Genomic DNA, 18,508 nt, shown 5'->3' with positions numbered 1-18,508 from the left:
AGATGCCAGCACAGGGAATGAGGCAGATCCACATCTGGCCCAGTGAGCCAGGCATCAGTGTGTAGGGAAGAAGGGAAATGGAATCTCCACTCTTTGGGACTTGAGTCAATTAAGAAGGAGAACAAAATGAAAAGCACCTCTCTGCCCCCAAAGAATTTCACACTGGGATGGGCTAATAAATTCTGGCAGATCAGAGGAGGCAAAGAAGCTCTGTCAGAGTTGGGAAGGTGGGCAGGGCTTCGGGCAGGGCCAGGACTTGAGCAAATGTTTGATGGGGACCAGTGAGCAGATCAGGCTAGTTAGGGTGAAGAGCTCAGCATGGAAAGTATGGGGGAGCTAGAAGGGTAGACAAAGGCCAGATAATGGATGGCACTGAAGACTAAATTTAAGGGATCTGGATTTGTCTAGGGTCATGGGAGCTTCTGAGGGAACTGTAAGAAGGAAAGAGAGAGGCTCCTAGATAATATTAGGGGATATTAGCTAATCAGCGTGGCCTGGACTAGAGCAGTGCTGCAGCGGGGTGGGGGAAGAGAAGACAGAAATGAGAGTCATGAAGGAGGAATCTGCAGGATTAGGGATAGGTAAGATATGAGCAGAGAAAAGCAAAGAGGAGAAAGGGAAGAGAACTTCAAGGTTTCCGACTTGGGACTCTAGGAGAAAGACCACTACATGAACAGGAAAGACGCCTGGAGGAAGAGATGGTTTTGTTTGAGAAACTGATGAACTTGGCTTCCTACATGTAGCATTTAAGATGAATTACTCAAGTGGAAATGTCTTATAGACTCTTGGAAGTGGGGGGGCTGAAGGGAGGAGGGCCTGGCTGGAAGTAGAGCCCTGGAGTCACGTGAACTGATGAAGGTGGATGGAGGGGCAGCAGATCTAAGTGCAAGTTGCTCACTCACTCTCAAGGAGGTTGCCATTAAACCTGGAGACAAGCTGACACTTAGCGCATACCTAGCAAAAAATGAAGGCTGTGGGAAAGGGCTTATCTGTGAATCAAAAGTGTGGAAGAAGGAGGGGATTAAGGAGAATGGCAAATTCTGGGTATAACGTAAACAATTTGATGTTCCCATGAACCCTACAGCTTTCCCATTCAACTAAGGACCGATTTCAACTCGGAGAATGGAGAAGCCTCCAACTGACTAGCAGATATCTCCAGGACCCCCATATCATCCTGAATTTATCCAGACTCTTAAGACATGAATTATTGTAACATATCATAGCTGCTCCTCCTGAAATGTCAAGCTCTCTTTTCTCGGATGCTCTTTACCTGCTACTGCCCAAATTTGATCAGGGCCCCCTTCACCCAAGTTGACATCTCCACAGCTCTTTACAGCCTTCAGCATAAAGTCCAAAGGCTCCCTGCAGCCTTCAGAGTAATGTTCAAACTTTTCAGCCGGTAGGTTGAAGCCTTATCTTACTTTCCACCCTTATCTTTATTGCCCTTTGACAGCCTGGGCTCCACCCAAAGTGAGTCATTCAGATGAGGCCTTCCCACTTCCCTGCTTTTATTTACTCTCTTCTTTATCCACAAGCACCATCCCAAGTTTCTGTGGCCAGACCCTACCCATCCTTTCAGAGTTTTTCCAATTCCACTTCCTCCAGGAAGCATCCCTGGACTCCCCAGACAGAATAATCTCTCCATCCTCTGACATCATCAAACTTTATGGGTGCCTTTTATGGCACTGCAAGTCCCCATCTTGTCTTACAGTTACATATCTTTATTTACCACCTCCTCAACCAGTCTGTAAACTCACTGAGAACAGACACAGTCCCTCACCTGTAAAGAAAGACTGACCGTGGGGCACCCGAGTTACTCAGTCAGTTCGGCTCAGGTCATGATCTTATGGTTCGTGAGTACAAGCCCCGCATTGGGCTCACTGCTGTCAGCACAGAGCTTGCTTCGGATCCTCTGTCCCCCCTCTCTCTCTGCTCCTCCCCTGCTCATGCATTCTCTCTCTCTCTCTCTCTCTCTCTCTCTCTCTCTCAAAAATAAATAAACATTTAGAAAAGAAAAGGAAAGAAAGACTGGCCCTGAGAGTCGAGGAGGTGAAGAGGGGAGAAAAAGGAAACAAATATCTAGAACAAGTTGCAAATGAGAAAACTAAGTCTCTGTGTGGCAATGCCACACAGGTAGAAAGTGACAGAGTCAAGGCTCTAACCCACAACTCTTCATCTTTCTAGGTAGAGTGCCTACGGTGCTTTCCAGGGCATTTTCACACAAGTCAAGGATTTCTCTCAAGGATCTAATCAAGGACGCTGTACTTCTTCATCATTTTTAAGTGAGAAAAGGGAGGTCTGCAAGACTGAAGAGACCACCCTCCCCCTCCAAAGTTACATTGCTAGCAAATGGCAGGATCTAAACTGGAGCCATGTCTTGTTTTCATTTCTGATCAGCCGTCCGCTAACCCGGCCTCCCAACTTGCCTGCACCAGGGGCTTGGGAACTCAAGCCACTTATGACTGCCTAGGTTCACATCACTGTACATTGGTAGCCTGTGTTTGTGAAAATAGAGGAGGGAAGGTAACCGGCTGCTGATAAGGGCGCCTTCTGAGATGCTGGAGTGTCAGATCTCTGCTAACCTGCCTGGAGCAGGAACAGGTGTGGGAGAGTGTAAACCCACACCCCAAGAGAGGAGCTGGGTTCCCATTGCAAAAGATCCTGGAGAACAGAGATGTGCTTGAGGCTAGGGAGGAAGTACGGGGCAGGGCAAATTACATCATTTAGAAACCAGAAGATGTGATGTTCCAGTGGCCAGGACCAGAGGGACTGTTCTCTCACTGGTGGGAAACAGACCCCTGCCCCTTCCCATCCCCCAAGAGCAAACAAAGCCCAAACTCTTGGAGGGGGTGGGGGAGAGAATTCCCAGAAGGCTTGCAAGGAACCTCCAGGGTCCTCAGTTGTCCCAGTGGGGATGCATCAGCTGGGAGAGTCTGAGAGATCCAGGCAGTGGGCAAACCCTCAGAAAAAGACCCTCAGAAAAAGGGGCACAGGAAAGGAGACCGGTGGTCCTGTGCCCTCAAAGGTGTTGGGAGAATTGGCCTAACTGAAAGGGAGACTGGCTCATGAGATAACAATTAAACCCAGTGTCAAGTTCTAAACACTGGGAGAGGTATGTTCCTGTGAGGCCCCAGCTAGTGAGTGATGTGGCCAGATTCTTTGTAGGTGGATTTAAAGACATAAGAGGCAAGAAGGGCACTGGAAGGAAGATGTTAGTGAACAGTCCCCAAGAGAGAAATGGGGAAGGATCACCCTTCCATGGATGTTGGCGGTAGTTGGTGTTAGTTCTAATCACGTTGACCAGGGGAGTGTCCTTTCTTGCCGCCCACCCATAGCCCACCTGGAACCACCCCTGTGTTCCCACCAATCCATCCATTGTGTCTAGGTAAAAAGGGCATCGGAATTTGCAGCCTCCAGCCTGCTCTCTTAATCAAACTGTCATCATGAGTAATAATTATACCTTGGGAAACAGCAGAGTGACTCAAAAAACGGTCCCCTCCCCCACAGCCACGCCTTCACACAGCTCAGAGCTTTGCACAGGACGCTGAGAACCCCAAGAGAGTGAAGCCACTAGCTCATGAAGCTTGTCAGCTTGTTCAACACCTCAAGTGACCATTCAGACTCCATTGTCTGATGGGCAGTAGTAGAAAGTCTCTTTAATGGTTAAATAGCTAATTAGGCCCAGGCTGTTCATCAAGCACGGGGAATTGGGTGTGCAGTGGGGGGCAAGACGCAAAAACTGTTGGAGATGTGATGCAGGTCAGTGAGACAGCACACGCAAGAAGCCATGGGTGCCAGCCCTCAGAAGATGGCTTTTTCCCTCAGGTGCTTCCCCACCAGCTCAGGTGAACCCTAAGTATAAAAGTAGAATGATAAGGAAAGCCATACTTATTCAATGCCTACTGTGTGCCTGTTGAAGGGCTGAATTTTATTTTTAAATTTATTTATTTTTATTTTGAGAGAGAGCAAGGAGGGGAGGGGCAGATACAGAGACAGAGAATCCCAAGCAGGCTCCAAGCTGTCAGCACAGAGCCCAATGCGGGGCTTGAACCCATGAACCGTGAGATCACGACTTGAGCAGAAATCAAGAGTCGGATGCTTAACCGACTGAGACACTCAGGCGCCCCGAAGGACGGGATTTCTTGTATGTGCAGTTGAGGCAAAAGGGATGTTAAAATATTGAAATAGGCCATGTAAGTTGATAAATGCCTATTACCCCAGCCCCCCTCCTCCAACTGCCTGCCTCCTTTCTCACCTGTCTTATAGATGAGGAGGACAAGGCTACGTGACTTGCCTAATGTCAAGCAACAAGTCCAGGAACTGGAGCTGGAAGCTTGGCTGACTGACTCCAAGCTTTTGCACTTGACCATAGGACTACCAGCCATGTTAGCATTGTGGAGGCCACTATTCTTGCTCCTCCCCCTCTACCCTAGAAATGACCCAGAGTCTAGGAGAAACCCTCAGTCACTGAGCCAGCAAGGACTTCTCTTAATCACCACCCTTGCAGCCCTGAACATGCCAGCAGTTGGGTATCTCCAGCCACCCATGTGTGACCACCCGAGAGCCCCATCCCTCTGGGAGGCCAAGGCCGCAAGGCCACTCCTGGGCAGGGGGAAATTTACAGGCTGGGAGACCTACCACTTGGGGTCTACCCAGGTATGCTCCCTTCCTTCCCTTCCCGCACCAACTGTGCCTGTCTTAGCCATATTCAGGGCACTGAGCTACTGCCATCAGAATGGAGGGCTACTTGCTAAGAGCCTTACTTTCCCCAGGGTTCTCTGTGAACAATGGGAAATGGGGGTAAGTTGCAGTAAGATTTTGGTTGACACGAGTAGGGGTTTCTGTCCATGGGGGATATGTGGTGCAGGGACAGCTCTACATAAGTGCTCAGTCCCTGAAGATCTTCTGTAAGTTGGACACCACTGAGTCTACAATAAATTAGATCCCTCCCTGATAGAGTTATGGGATGAATAATGTCCTCTGAAAGACCTGCTTGGTCCCAGAACTGTACCCACATCAACTGTCACTAGATATGAAATGTTATTTCCTATGAAACAATAATAGGTTTGCCTACACCCCTGCCAGAGTTCTATAGTCAAATATACAGAATGCTAGTAGGCCCAGTGATACAGGAGTCTTTTTTCTGCAGGACTTATCATAACCTTGACTGTGCAAATTTGCATGACAAATTTGTGAGACCCAGCTCATTTGAACATTTCCCTAATGGAACACCCATAACTATCTCATGGCATAGAGTTTCTCTGAACACTGTTTGGCAACTGCTGCTCTAAAGAGCTGGGGACAAAAGGCCTATCACTGGGCATGGGGATGGGGAGGCTTAGCCATTGGAAAGAGGGGCCATTTTTCACTCAGCGGTTCCCACAAGGGGAACACAATTTCCATTTCCTCTTTCTCTTAACAAATTCTTAACTCCCTCCGGGTTCCCTTTTCGGAGGCCCCTAGTTTGCTTTCACAAATGCCCCTGTTAAAGTCCAAACATGGTTCACAAGGCGCCCTTTCTTCATCCACCCCTGAAAGCTATTATTCTAATAAGCTACTTGTAAAAATGGGAATAAGGGCAGCCACAGTTTATAGGCACTTGTTTGTGTCAGGCGCTGTGTTAGGTGTTTTATGTGGATTCTCTCTTTTAATTCATTCACATTTCCCTTCAGTTAATTCTGCCCTGAGCCGCTGCCTCTCCCCAACCCACTTTCCTCCAAGAGGAGAGCTGGGGATCTTCTCCCCTAGCAGCCGGTCATACTCGAAGGCAATGGCAAAGCTGGAAAAACAAAAGCCAATTCGAGCTCTCCCTCTCTGCCCAGGAGCTAACCCACTCTCTCACTAGAAGCGGGACCCTACCACATTATATCCCCTGGCATCTCGGAGTGCTCGGTAAATATAAACAGAAATCAATGAGCCCCAAGTAGTTGGTGGATACCACTTTGGTCATCCCCATGGAGGTATTACAAAAATTAGTATCTGCCACTTTTTCCTTAGCACTCACTAGGCAACTACATGCATTATCACTGATCCTCTCAACAGCCTGGACAACCAAGTATTCCTGTATTCTTTCAGAAAAGAGATACTGGGGCTCCAAGGAGCTAAGTGGTCTGTGCGGAGCCTCGCAGTGGGCAAGCAGCCAAGTTTGGATTTGAATCCAGGTCCGTCAGGCTCCAAAGCCCAATTTCTTTCTGAGGCATCATTGTCCTTCAGCTGTGTAGATAAACACGTGGACCAAGTTTTTTTGTTTTTGTTTTTGTTTTTAAAGAAATAACATGGTCAGGGGCACCTGGGTGGCTCCATCAGTTAAGCTTCTGACTCCTGATTTCAGCTCAGGTCATGATCTCATGGTTCAAGCCCCGTGTCGGGCTCTGTGCTGACAGCGTGGAGCCTGCTTGGGATTCTCTCTCTCTCCCTCTCCCTCTCTCTGGCCCCCTCCCAAATAAACAAACATTTCAAAAACCAGAGAAAGAAATAACACAGTCAGTCAGTGAAGGAGTCCCAAACTGGAATCCAGGAGGGTTGGTTACAAGATAAATATGCCCTGAGACTGTTCTGGCACCTGCCTATCCCCAGCATGGTAGCGTCTTCAGCCTTCTTGTAGAGAAGTCTTGCCAGATAAAACACCAGATACCCAGTTACACTTCAATTTCAGAGAAACAATAAATAACGTCTGAGTATAAGTATGTCCCAATATTGCACGGGGATATACTCATACTAGAAAAAGGTTAATTGCTTCTCTGAAATTCAAATCTGAGTGTCCTGTGTTTTTATTTGCTAAATCTAGCAACCCCACCCTAGAGTCAGAGGCATGCCGGGAAGTCTCCCGCCTGGCTCTAGGTCCCAAGCGTTGCTCCAACACGAGTTGCCATGGCAGCCTGAGCAGGCCCTTCTGGAGCTGTCTCTACTTACCTCTCCAGCTTCACCTCGCCCCTGCATTCTCCATGCTCAGAACGCACTGCACTGCTTTCAGTTTCCTGAATGTGTCATGCTGCTTCTGGTCTCAGGTCTTAGCCCTAACTGTGCTTTGTGTGGGTCTTTTTCCCTCTCTCCCGCTATCTGGCTAATTCCTGTGGATCCTTAGCGTCTCCACCTAGAGTCACTTCTGCCGGGAAGTCTTCCCTGACTCTGTGACCACTGCCCCTTCCCATTGCAGCATGCCCCAGGGAGCAGGGGCAGGTCACATGCACCCGTGTCTCCCCACGCCCAGCACCAGCATGTGACCTCAGGTGGGAAGTTCAGCAGATGCTTATTGAATGAATGAATGAATGAATGAAGAATGTTCAGGCAGAGCTGCATCTCTTGAATGTGACTGCTTCCTCCTTCCCTTCCATCTTTACTCACTTTTTCATCTCTGCCTCCTCTCCCTCCCTCAGAGTTGTGAAAAGCTGGGGCTTAGCTCCCCAACAGCATTTCCTGGCCGGGACTCAGGTGAGGAGAGAGCGCCTGCTCATGTCCCTTACCTGATCATTCCAGACCAACTGTCCCTGTGGTCTCAGGTCTAGCTACAGGTCAGCAGAAACTTCCTCCTGGGTTCCCAAACCCTCCTGGCACATGCCCCCTCTGTGTCCAAACTCTGCTTCCCTTCTCCCCCTGGCCCCTTTAAAAGAGTCTAATTGGATTAAGCCCCACATTTGGGGTGTGGGGAGATGCCAGTGTCAGATGGCTGAGGGTTAGGGCAGGTGGTGGGGCTCGGTGGGCTCAGAACATCACCCATATGTTCCTTGTTCACCCACCCAAGGCTTTGCCCACGCACAGCCTGACAGCAGGAGAAGGCAGCACAGAACTTAACCCTTTCATGGCCTTTAGAAGGTAGTTTCACAAAGAACCAGTGTGCAGGGAGTGCTAACTTTAGTACACACACACACACACACACACACACACACACACACACACACCCTGGAGTTCTGTCTCTATTCCCCTCTCAGAGCCCTCCCAGCTTGCTTCCAGTCAGGGCTCGATTTAGCAGATGCCCTCCAGGGGGGCAGGAAGTCCATGCCTGAGCAGTGGGAAGGGCAAGGGAATAGGACCAGGGTGGGGGTGCTGAAGGGAATGGGGAGAGGGGAGAGGGCAGGACGCAGGGAGGGGCTCTGAGGCAGCACCTGTGACCGGATTCTGAAAGCCCTAGTCTGTTGCTCTCTGGTCTAACCTTTAGAGGCAGGTGGCCCTTTGGTGTCTTCTCATCATCTGCACACCCCCCCCACGCCTCCCCTCCACGAATACTTAACGAGGACAAAGAGGGAGAAACACCCTTCTGTCTCAAATTAACTCCAAAAATAGAATCCCTCTACCCTTGGGGAGGGCTAGTGAGCCTGGGCATGTGGTGCACCAGCAGCTCCGACTCCTGAGTTCCTTTTTCAGGAACTCTCAGGCCGGTCCAGGTACCCCCAGTCTCGGAATCACCCCCTGCCACCCCCTGCCACCCCGTCCAGCCTCCAACTTCTGGCTGGGCGCTCAGCCCGGATCGCGGGAGGGGACTCACACCGAGAGAAGCGCCGACTCCGACGGCTCCTCGGCTCCGCCAGGTGAGGCGCGGGTTGCGCGGCGGCAGGTACAGGTGGGTCCAGGGGCTGCGGCAGGTAAGGGATCCGCGGTGGCTCCGGAGGCCTCCGCTGAGTAACAGGGCTGACAGGTTTGTGTTTTCCCCTCTCCTCCTCCTAGTTAACCACACCCCTGCTGCTCTCCTCCTCACTTCCTTAAAGGGTGGGGTGTGTTGTCTGTGGTGCTGAGTGTGTGCCTGCTCCAGCCTCTTACCATAAACCCTGAAGTAGACGCCACCACCAATTCCCTGAGCTGCACGTGCCCACCTGGGCAGCCCTCTCCCAACCCCAGAAGGGGTCTTCTGCTGTTGAGTGCCCTTTGAGCGGCTGACCCCTCTGAATTGCAACCACCCCTCCCTCTTCCTACTCCACAGGCCGGCTTTTGGAGGCCACGTTTAGACGTTGCTGTTTCCTCTCTAGGCTCCTAGTGGGAGGCTGTTACCTGCCTCCAATAATCTCAGCATCCGTGCCCCTCCGGGGTTTCCCCCTCTCCCCCCTACTTCTACAGTGGCCCCAGCCCCTTGATGGGACACTGGGATCAGGTGAATATTGCCAGGGGCTTTGGCAGAACTGATCCAGGTGCTTGTGCTGTGAGAGGGCAGGACCAGGGGCAGCACAAGAATTGTCACAGAAGCTGGGCAGCCTTTACCTGGCCCCATCTCCATATCAGCTAACTTGGCTGCCCAAACAAAGAGGCTGGTTCACCTCTTTACTCAGGCCAGCAGGGCAGTGAAATTCAAGACAGTGACTCAAGGGCACTTAGAAACCGTTTTCCCCTATTGCTAGAAAAATTCCTGACTTCCCTTGAGTAGGAGGAGGTGAACTGGACTTAGCATAAGGTCGCAAAGCTGGTGTGTCCTCGATGTCCCCCACAACCTCAAAGCTCCTCTCCAGAGCCCCTGCCCCAAGCTTCTTCATCCTGTGTCCTGTGAAGAATTAGGATCTCCCGGAGTTCTAGAAGATACTATTCACAGGGTCGTCTCTGAAGATGGTGGCCCCCGGAGTTGTGCAGCCATAGGTGACAGCCTGGCACACGTGGTGACCCCCCTGATACTCCCTCACCCATAACCCCAAACTCAATGGATTAGCCACCCCAGGAGAACAAAAGGAAAATCTAGCATTTGGTGAGCAAGTTTCAACACCAACCACTGTTGCTAAGAAAGCTTTCAGTTTACGTGATTTCATTTAATTTCCCCCACTTTCTGAAAAGAAAACCAAGGCTTAGATTCCTTAACTTGTCCAAGGCCACAAAGCCAGAGTGTCAATGTCTCTCAAAGGGTGATCAGCTGACTCCTGGACGCCACTGCAGGTTTTAGAGGGCTTAGGAAAATGGGGGGCCCTTCTGTCTTCTTGTGCACAGGAATGAGGAGATGAATGTTGAATGGTGTGAAGGTTAGATACTTGCATTAACAGTTGAGGGTCTGTGTTGAGCCGGAGGCAATGGGAACGAAGGAACAAAACTATTCCAAATAGGTTTAAGAAAAGGTGAGTTTGTGTATGCTGCCATCATGTGGCCAAATCCATAACCTACAATCTGGCTGGGCTGTAATTTGAGAAATTTTCAGATATTCAAAATTTTTGGAGCATGTTGAATTCTTCAGAGGTTTTTGTTTTTTGTTTTTGTTTTTTAAAGCTCTGAAACCTAGCTCCTAGCACCGTACAATCATAGGTTTTATTTATTAAGAGGACCTTGGGAAACTCCCTGGGTTGGATACACTGCCTGTGTTGTATGTAGTATTAGTAAAAAACCTATCAGAAATGCTTCCCAGAGCCTAGAATTCTGTATAAGTGTTCTTAAAAGATTCTACCTATGTCTCATTGTGTGTTTTGTCATTTGTTTAAGATGGTAGCTAGTGGAACAGGTTAACCTGCACATGGGAAGGATCCAGTCAAGAGGAAAGGCGTGACTTTAGGCAAGCAGATTGATCTCTCTGAGCTTGTATTTCCTAATCTAGGAGAGTAGAGGAATAAGTAGTATCTTTTCTACCCATTTCACAGGGTATTGTGATGCCCCACTTAATTGATGGGTATGATAGGTATGAAATTGATTGGTATGAAAAAATACATCCTATGGTGATTAAAATGCTATTGTGCTATAACATACTATGATTTTATTTTAGAAATAATAGGAATTAGAGCCTCCTGGCTGGCTGAGTCAGTAGAGCATGTGACTCTTGATCTCAGAGTTGTAAGTTTAAGCCCCACATTGGGCGTGGAGCTTACTTAAAAAAAAGGGGGAGGATGGGCTAAATGGGTAAGGGGCATAAAGGAATCTACTGAAATCATTGCTTCACTATACACTAATTTGGGTGTAAATTTTAAAAAATAAAAAATAAAGTTAAATAAAAAAAAGAATAGGAATTAAATACGGTAGGTTCAGTGGGGAGAGATTACATATGTATCTGAACAGATACAATCTGTCAAGTGTTTGCTGTGTGACTAGAACTTTCATCCATCATCTAACTGATCTCCACAATTCATTGAGGTAAATAGTAGCATTCTTATTTGGTAGAAAGGAAAAGGAGGAAAAGGTAAATAATTTGTCCACAGCCACCCAGGTGGGAGAGAGCAGAACTGAATCTAAACCCGTCATTGGCATGTAATGGTAATTGGGGTCTCTCCATTATGGATAGTGGAATAAAATCAATACTATAATTTTATTATCAGAATTAATTTCATGTTAAAAGAATAGTCTGGTTATAAGTGCTCTGAACAAAAACAACAAAATGAGCCAAAAAAAAAAAAAAAAAAAAAACAAACTCCTGGGCACAAGGATTAAATACTTGAAATCCTTCATCACCAAAGGACATCTACCTCTAATTAAACCAGGTACTGCTGGGTTTGCTAAATGGACCACCGCTGATACCAGAACAAAAACAAAACAAACAAACCTCAAAACCATGCCCTAGACTTCAAAAGGACCCTTTATTCCATCATAAAGATACTGCTGGTTGTCCTCCTTTCTTCCCTTGTAATAGAATCCCTGGTTTTTAGTCATAAGCTGCCCAAAGTAAAGACTACATTTTTCAGTCTCCTTTGCAGGTATGGCCATGTGATGAAGGTCTGGGCCAAGGCTGGTGAGTAGAGGTTGTGTGTGCAGCTTCAGGATCTTGCATTTCAAGGGAATGGGCACAGCCTCCACTACCTCCTTTTCCACTTGCACCTACTGATGGAAACTGGAGTAGCCATCTTGGTCTGTGGTGTTGAGAAACGAAGGCTGGGTCCATAATGCCATCAAGCAAGCCCTAGACATTGCCTGGGCCTACTTGAACTTTTTTAAGTTTATTCATTTATTTTGAAAGACAGAAAGAGAGAGGAGAGAGAGAGAGAGAGAGAGAGCATGCATGTAAGCAGGGGAGGGGCAGAGAGAGAGGGAGAGAGAGAATCCCAAGCAGACTTTGTGCTATTAGCGTGGAGCCTGATGTGGGCTTGAACTCATGAACCATGAGATCATGACCTGAGCTGAAACCAAGAGTTGGACGCCTAACCACCTAAGCCACCCAGGCGCCCCTGGGCCTACTTGAACTTTTACATGAGAAGGAAAGAGACACTTAAATTGTTCAGGTTACTGCATTGGGGGCTTTTCTGTCACCATAGCTTAAAATGCATCCTAACTAAGGGGCACCTGAGTGGCTGAGTCGGTTGAGCGTCTGACTTCAACTCAGGTCATGATCTCATGGTTCATGGGTTAGAGCCCTGTGTCAGACTCTGTGCTCAAACCTGGAGTCTGCTTCAGATTCTGTGTCTCCCTCTCTCTCTGCCCCTCCCCTGCTAGTGTTGTGTCTCTCTCTCTAAAACAATAAACATTAAAAAAAAAGTTTTAAAAAATGCATCCTAATATACTATCATTCAGAGTATTTTTTTGTATACAAATTAAGGCTGAACCTCAATTTCCTCATCTATAAAATGGGAATAATTTACCCAGTTGTCTAAGGACTAGAAATAATACATGTAAATTTCCCTGCTAGTGCTATGGCTCATAGCTACCAATAAATGGCAGGTATTATATACTGTTGTAACTTAAAAAACTGTGTTCCTGAAATAAAAATAATGGTTGCTTTAAAATATTCCACCACACCCATCCCCCTGAATGTGGAGGGGAGAAGTGAGACAAAAATAGCAAATTTGATAACTGACATAAACTGAATGATGGGTATGTGGGGGTTAATGATACCATTCTCTCTAATATTGTGTTTGGAAATGTTTATAGTGAAAAAGTTAAAATAAATAAAATCTTTCCATAGAGGGAAAAAGACAGATTCCTGGGCATAAGCCAAAGTGAATCTCTTTGGGAAAAATAAAGCCATATTAAATCCACTGAGAAATTAATTTGGGTACCCAAGAGGGAGGGCAGTTGGAGAAGTCAGAAGAATGTTTTTATTTTCCCTTTAAAAGCAACAGGCAGAGCCTCAGTGCCTCAGAGGCCAGGCAGTTTCCACAACTCTGGGCACTGCTGTCTGGCACTTTTGTGGCTCCCCAACGTGGCTGCAGGGCAGTGGGCTGGAGGGTGCTCCCATAGAGTTGCCGTGTGGAAATGCAGCCTTCCCTCCCGCCCTGCCCACTTCGAGTCAGCTCCGTGACTTCTGTGACTTTGGCCTTCTCGGCCCTCAATCCTTTACTCCCACCTGTGAGTGAGCTCGCCAGGTCCCCACAACCTATGGATAAGCTCTGAAGCAAAGGCGTCACTGTACGAACCTTGTCTTGCCATTATCGACATCCGCAATTCTAACAAATGTGGCTGTCTGTTCCTAGCGCACACTAGGTTGGAAGCATTAACTAGGGATCGAGAGCAGGCTGTGACAGGCAGATTGGTGCTGGTAGCAAGAAGAACCTCTGAAAAAGAAAGAAAACTAAAGTGCCTAGCAACTCTAAGAACCCTTAAAACATAGGCATCTGTGGCCATTTACAGAATAGGGACAAACAACCCTACCTACTGCATTAACTCCTGAGGGCACCCCTTTATGACCCAGCATAGCACAGTAATTATTGTCTGTTTTGGTAAATCGTGAAGGAACGTTCAAATGATGTTCTGCATGCTAGGTTTTAGAGAAAGAAAAATCATACAATATATTTCAAAATATGTCTACTCAAAATATTTGCAGTAAAATAATTGGGTGCTTAAAGAGAAATTTCTGGAAAATGGAAAATCAGTTTAGATTTCATTTTGCCAAGTTACCAAGTTGCCTGTCTGTACTAGAGTATTTTACCACCCTGCCTCCTTCACGGTGAATAGCAGCCAGGTGTAACCTTCACTGGGGAAATCCAGGCAAGGGGTTGAAAGCTTGAGTGTCTACAGAGGCAAGGCAGGGAATGTGAGGGAAGCTAGCTGGATAGAGACTGTGGCAAACTGGAGAACAAATGTCCCTCCCACAGGGAGCAGCTGCTATTCAGCATGTCTACAGCCACGGATGCTTGCGTGGTTCAGTCGGTTAAGCATCCGACTTCAGCTGAGGTTATGATCTCGCCCTTCCTGGGTTCCAGCCCCACGTCAGGCTCTGTGTTGACAGCTCGGAGCCTGGAGCCTGCTCCAGGTTCTGTGTCTCCCTCCCTCTGACCCTCCCCCACTTGCATTCTGTCTCTCTCTCTCTCAAAAATAAACAAACATTTAAAAAAAAAAAATAGGGGCGCCTGGGTGGCTCAGTCAGTTAGGCGTCTGACTTTGGCTCAGGTCATGATCTCGCAGTTTGCGAGTTCGAGCCCCGAGTCAGGTTCTGTGCTGAGAGATCAGAGCTCAGAGCCTGGAGCCTGCTTTGGATTCTGTGTCTCTGTCTCTCTCTGCTCCTCTCCCACTCATGCTCTGTCTCTGTCTCTCAAACATAAATAAACATTTAAAAGATTCTAAAAATATAAAAGTTGAGGCTTACTAAATGCCCATCAGCTAATGAGTGGATAAAGACGATGTGGTGTGTATATATACAATAGAATATTACTCAGCCATTGAAAAGAATGAAATCTTGCCACTTGTAACAACATGGATGGATCCAGAGTGTATTAGGCTAAGTGAAATAACTTAGAGAAAGACAAATACCATATGATTTCACTCATATGTGGGATTTAAGAAACAAAACAGATGAACATAGGGGGGAAAAGAGAGGCAAACCAGAAAACAGATTCTCATTTTTTTATGTTTATTTATTTTGAGAGAGAGAGCACAGAGGAGAGACAGAGAGAGAGAGGAAGAGAGAGAATCCCAAGCAGGCTCCATGCTATCAGCACAAAGCCTGGTGCAGGGCTTAAACTCAAGAACTGTGAGATCATGACCTGAGCTGAAATCAGGAGTTGGATGCTTAACTGACTGAGTCACCCAGGTGCTCCAAAACAGATTCTTAACTATAGAGAACAAACCGAGGGTTACTGGAAGGATAACAGGGGAGGATCGGCTAGATGTGATGGGTATTAAGGAGGGCACTTGTGATGAGCACTGGGTGTTATATGTAAGTGATGAATCACGAAATTCTACTCTTGAAACTAATTACTACCTTATGTGTTAACTAATTGGAATTTAAATCAACACTTGAAACAAAAAAAAAAGTTTAGGCTTACAAGATCATATATGATAAATGGTACAGAGGGGGAAAAAAAACATATGGATCAAATAAGTCTGCAACCCAATCTGACCCAGAGGCAGGCAATTTACTACCCTAAGTGTATTCCTAACTACTTGCATTAACACTACTTCTTATGGAAGTTCTCCCTGCATTATTCAAGCCGAATAAGAGCTCCTACCTTCCTTTTTTCCATGGTTTAGGCCTCAGAGAAGGCCTAAGCCATCACTGTGTGCCACATCAAGCATCAGACTACAGTGATTTTCTCAAAGATTTCCTTGGTAATTCTGTTGAATAAGCTCAGTTATGTTTGCACGTCTGGTTGCCTATGTCTGGCAATGGTTCTTGCAATTGTCAGCTTTGCAACTGTTGCATTCAGCAGCCATCCTATATATTATCCCTGTAATATTCTGTGAAATGAAATCTGCTTTTTGGATATTAACAGAGCCACTCCAGCTTTCTTTGACTCCTATTAGCATGGTATACCTTTTTTTCTATTCTTTTAACTTCTTTGTATGCTCATATTTTTTTTTTCCAACGTTTATTTATTTTTGGGACAGAGAGAGACAGAGCATGAACGGGGGAGGGGCAGAGAGAGAGGGAGACACGGAATCGGAAACAGGCTCCAGGCTCTGAGCCGTCAGCCCAGAGCCTGACGCGGGGCTCGAACTCACGGACCGCGAGATCGTGACCTGGCTGAAGTCAGACGCTTAACCGACTGCGCCACCCAGGCGCCCCATATGCTCATATTTAAAGTGGGCTGCTTTTAGGCAGCGTATAGTTGGGTTTTGCCTTTAAAAGAAAAAAAAAATCTAATCTTGTTAATCTCTCTGCCTTTTATTTGCAATAATTTTCAAGCCTACAGATTTAAAAAGGAAAAAAAAAAAAACAAGAATACTTATCTTTCTGCACCTAGGATTTTTTTCTCACACAACACTTAAAAGATAGTTGTCATTCCTTACATTGATTTTCATGGTTATAGCAAGGGCCTAGAATGTGGCAGTGCCTGGCAAGAATGTCTGGGGTACGAGATGGGGCAAATTATCAACAGTGAGAACTGCCAGTGGGGCTTTTGCATTAGTTTAGTAGGTACAAGGGAGGACCTGAACTTCAAAGTCCTACGAAAAAGTTCCTTTCTACTGAAAGAAGGAACAGAAGCTGGTGACAGATTGGTTATAGTCGCCAAGATTTCTCTTTTCTGGTCTCTGGGTAAGTATTAGTCACCCTCTTTACTGAAATTATGCAAAGTATAAAAAAAGTTCAGAGTGTCTGCGCTGCTGAGAACTTAGGGGCATTTAGTTCCATCTTTCCTTTTATAGTCCAGGGAAAGGAAGCCAGAAAAGTGAAGTAATATGTCCTGGGTCACGCCTCTGGCTAGTAGTGGGGCTTGGAATAGAACCAAGTCTCTTCTGGATTTCCAGAAAACCTGGAGAACCTTACTGGTTGAATACTAACTTTTGAATTCCGCTTAGAGAAAATAAGATATATTCAATTTCTACTCTTCACCTGTTTTGATTTGTGGCCCCACTCAGAGAGTCTGAGAAAACCAATGACACAATAAACAGGGGAAAAAAGCCCTGTAGGAACAAAATGAAACACAGATAGCAAAATACATAGATTGACAGAGTAACTGGGACACACAGATAAGAGAACACAGTGACAGAAAATGAAGTAGAAAACAAGATTTTCAGGGAGATGCCTGGAGGGTAGGGTTATTAGCTCCATCTTGTGGTCTTTTCAGAGACTGCCTCTAAGGTTAATTTTTGAATCCATAACTAAAACTCCAGATCTGACTCCTCGGGTGAGAAGCTCTGGAACAGTGGGCCTCAAGCTTTACTGTACCTGAGAATTAACTGGAGAGTATGTGAAAATGCAAATTCCTGGGCCTTTCTCTCACAGAGGCAAGTAGACCAAAGTGGGCCAGGGATCTGTGCTTTTAGAAAGCTCCCCAGGTAATGCAGGAGGACCAGGAACCATGTATTAGAAACATTGCAGAAGGCAGTAATTAGTGGTATTCATCCCCTTGGCATCGTGGGAAAGTGGCGGAGGGGGGTTGGTGGTGTTCTGAGGTAAAGCTTGGAAGACAATTGTCAAGAACTATAAAAGGACTGAGATTTTAGCCTTCTTGCAAATTAACAAGTTAGCCTGTCACAGAATCAAGAATGCTGGTAGATGAGACTCCTGGATCAGAGACAAAGAGCAGTGGGTTACTAACACTGGTAACTGTGAATAACTTACTGGGGATATAAGTTACTGGTAACTTACTGGGAATAAGCATTGGGGCCACTTTTCTGAGCCCCAATTACCAGAAACCTAGGTGAGGAGGGCTATGGTAGGCTTCATTATAGGAGAGGCACTAGAAGCTTAGGGAAAATGAATGTCGCATAAGGGAGATTAAATCTGCTGGATCTTTGCCTGGAGGGGGACACTATTTATCTTCCAAAGCTCTCCACCACAGAAGAATCCCTGAAAAGATTTTCCAAAAAAGGCCGTCAGTGCCTCTGCTCAAATACAGAAAAATGACACACGTGAACGGTCTTCCAACACAAACCAAGAAAATGGAAATGTGTCAGGGGAAAGGGATCCTACATCTGAAGGCTGTAAAGTGATCAAACTGAGGCAGGAATGGGGAGTTGGAGAGATTCAGCCTGGATTCTAGTTCCCATAGCTAACTTTGCAGAAATCCTTAAATGTCTCTGGTTTAATGGGGGGGAGAGGGGGGGCTGCCTAATGTAATAAGCACTTTCCATATTCATTTCACTTTAATGCTCATCTCATGCAGAAAAGAGCTGCAAATGGTGATCATTTTGCTCAAGACGAAATAAATCGTGAAAGATTGTGACATACCCACTTATGCAAGCACGGACCGGAAAAGTGTCTTTTTTAGAGGTCTTCCCACTACCCCCTTCTCTCACCTGTTTCCTCCTTATCCCAGGGAGCAGGAATAAGTCTCGCCAAAATAAGTAAACAACGAAAGCAAAAGTGGTAAACAGATGCTTAAGACTCAACCATTATTCCAGAACCAGGAAGTGGAGGGCTCGCTCTTCTCCAACCTCGCCGACCTGGGATTTCCAGAGATTCGGTGAGGAAGGATCTTAAATTTCATTCCCATTTCAAACCGTTAATAGGTTTCCAATGACACGGAAGCCCTACAGCACAACTGGGCAGCTTCTTTCTCCCTGAACCGCGCCAGACTGCAGAGCACAGGCGGAGGCCGACGAGGACAGGCGGAGGCCAACGAGCACCCGCGGGACCGGCGGGAACCGCGAAGTACAGGGTCCCGCCCCGCTCTTCCGGGGTTTCCCTGCGCCGACTGGAATTAGGGCGGAGCCTCCAGAGCGCGTCCCTCGCGATTGGCCCGCGCCTCTGTCGCTCAGCGCGCCGGACGGAAGGGGTCGGGAGCCGCCTCGCGCGGGTCCCGAA

General features: G+C 47.0%; 1 protein-coding gene across 4 annotated transcripts in view; it reads right to left on the bottom strand.

Moving 5' to 3' along the window:
- Window positions 1-8,687, bottom strand: part of PTK2B (protein tyrosine kinase 2 beta) — a 126,657-nt gene extending 117,970 nt beyond the window's left edge. The window contains exon 1 of one of the 4 annotated variants that reach the window (XM_040463360.1): window positions 8,483-8,687. The gene's annotated coding sequence lies outside the window, so the exon portion shown is untranslated. The remainder of the gene's footprint in view (window positions 1-8,482) is intronic. The other 3 variants (XM_040463515.1, XM_040463216.1, XM_040463287.1) reach the window with 3 other exon arrangements.
- Window positions 8,688-18,508: the final 9,821 nt, after the last annotated feature.

Source organism: Herpailurus yagouaroundi, unplaced genomic scaffold (assembly GCF_014898765.1).
Source record: "Herpailurus yagouaroundi ecotype Mexico unplaced genomic scaffold, PumYag 28, whole genome shotgun sequence".
Lineage (NCBI taxonomy): Eukaryota > Metazoa > Chordata > Mammalia > Carnivora > Felidae > Herpailurus > Herpailurus yagouaroundi.
This window is presented reverse-complemented; position numbering and strand designations above follow the sequence as displayed.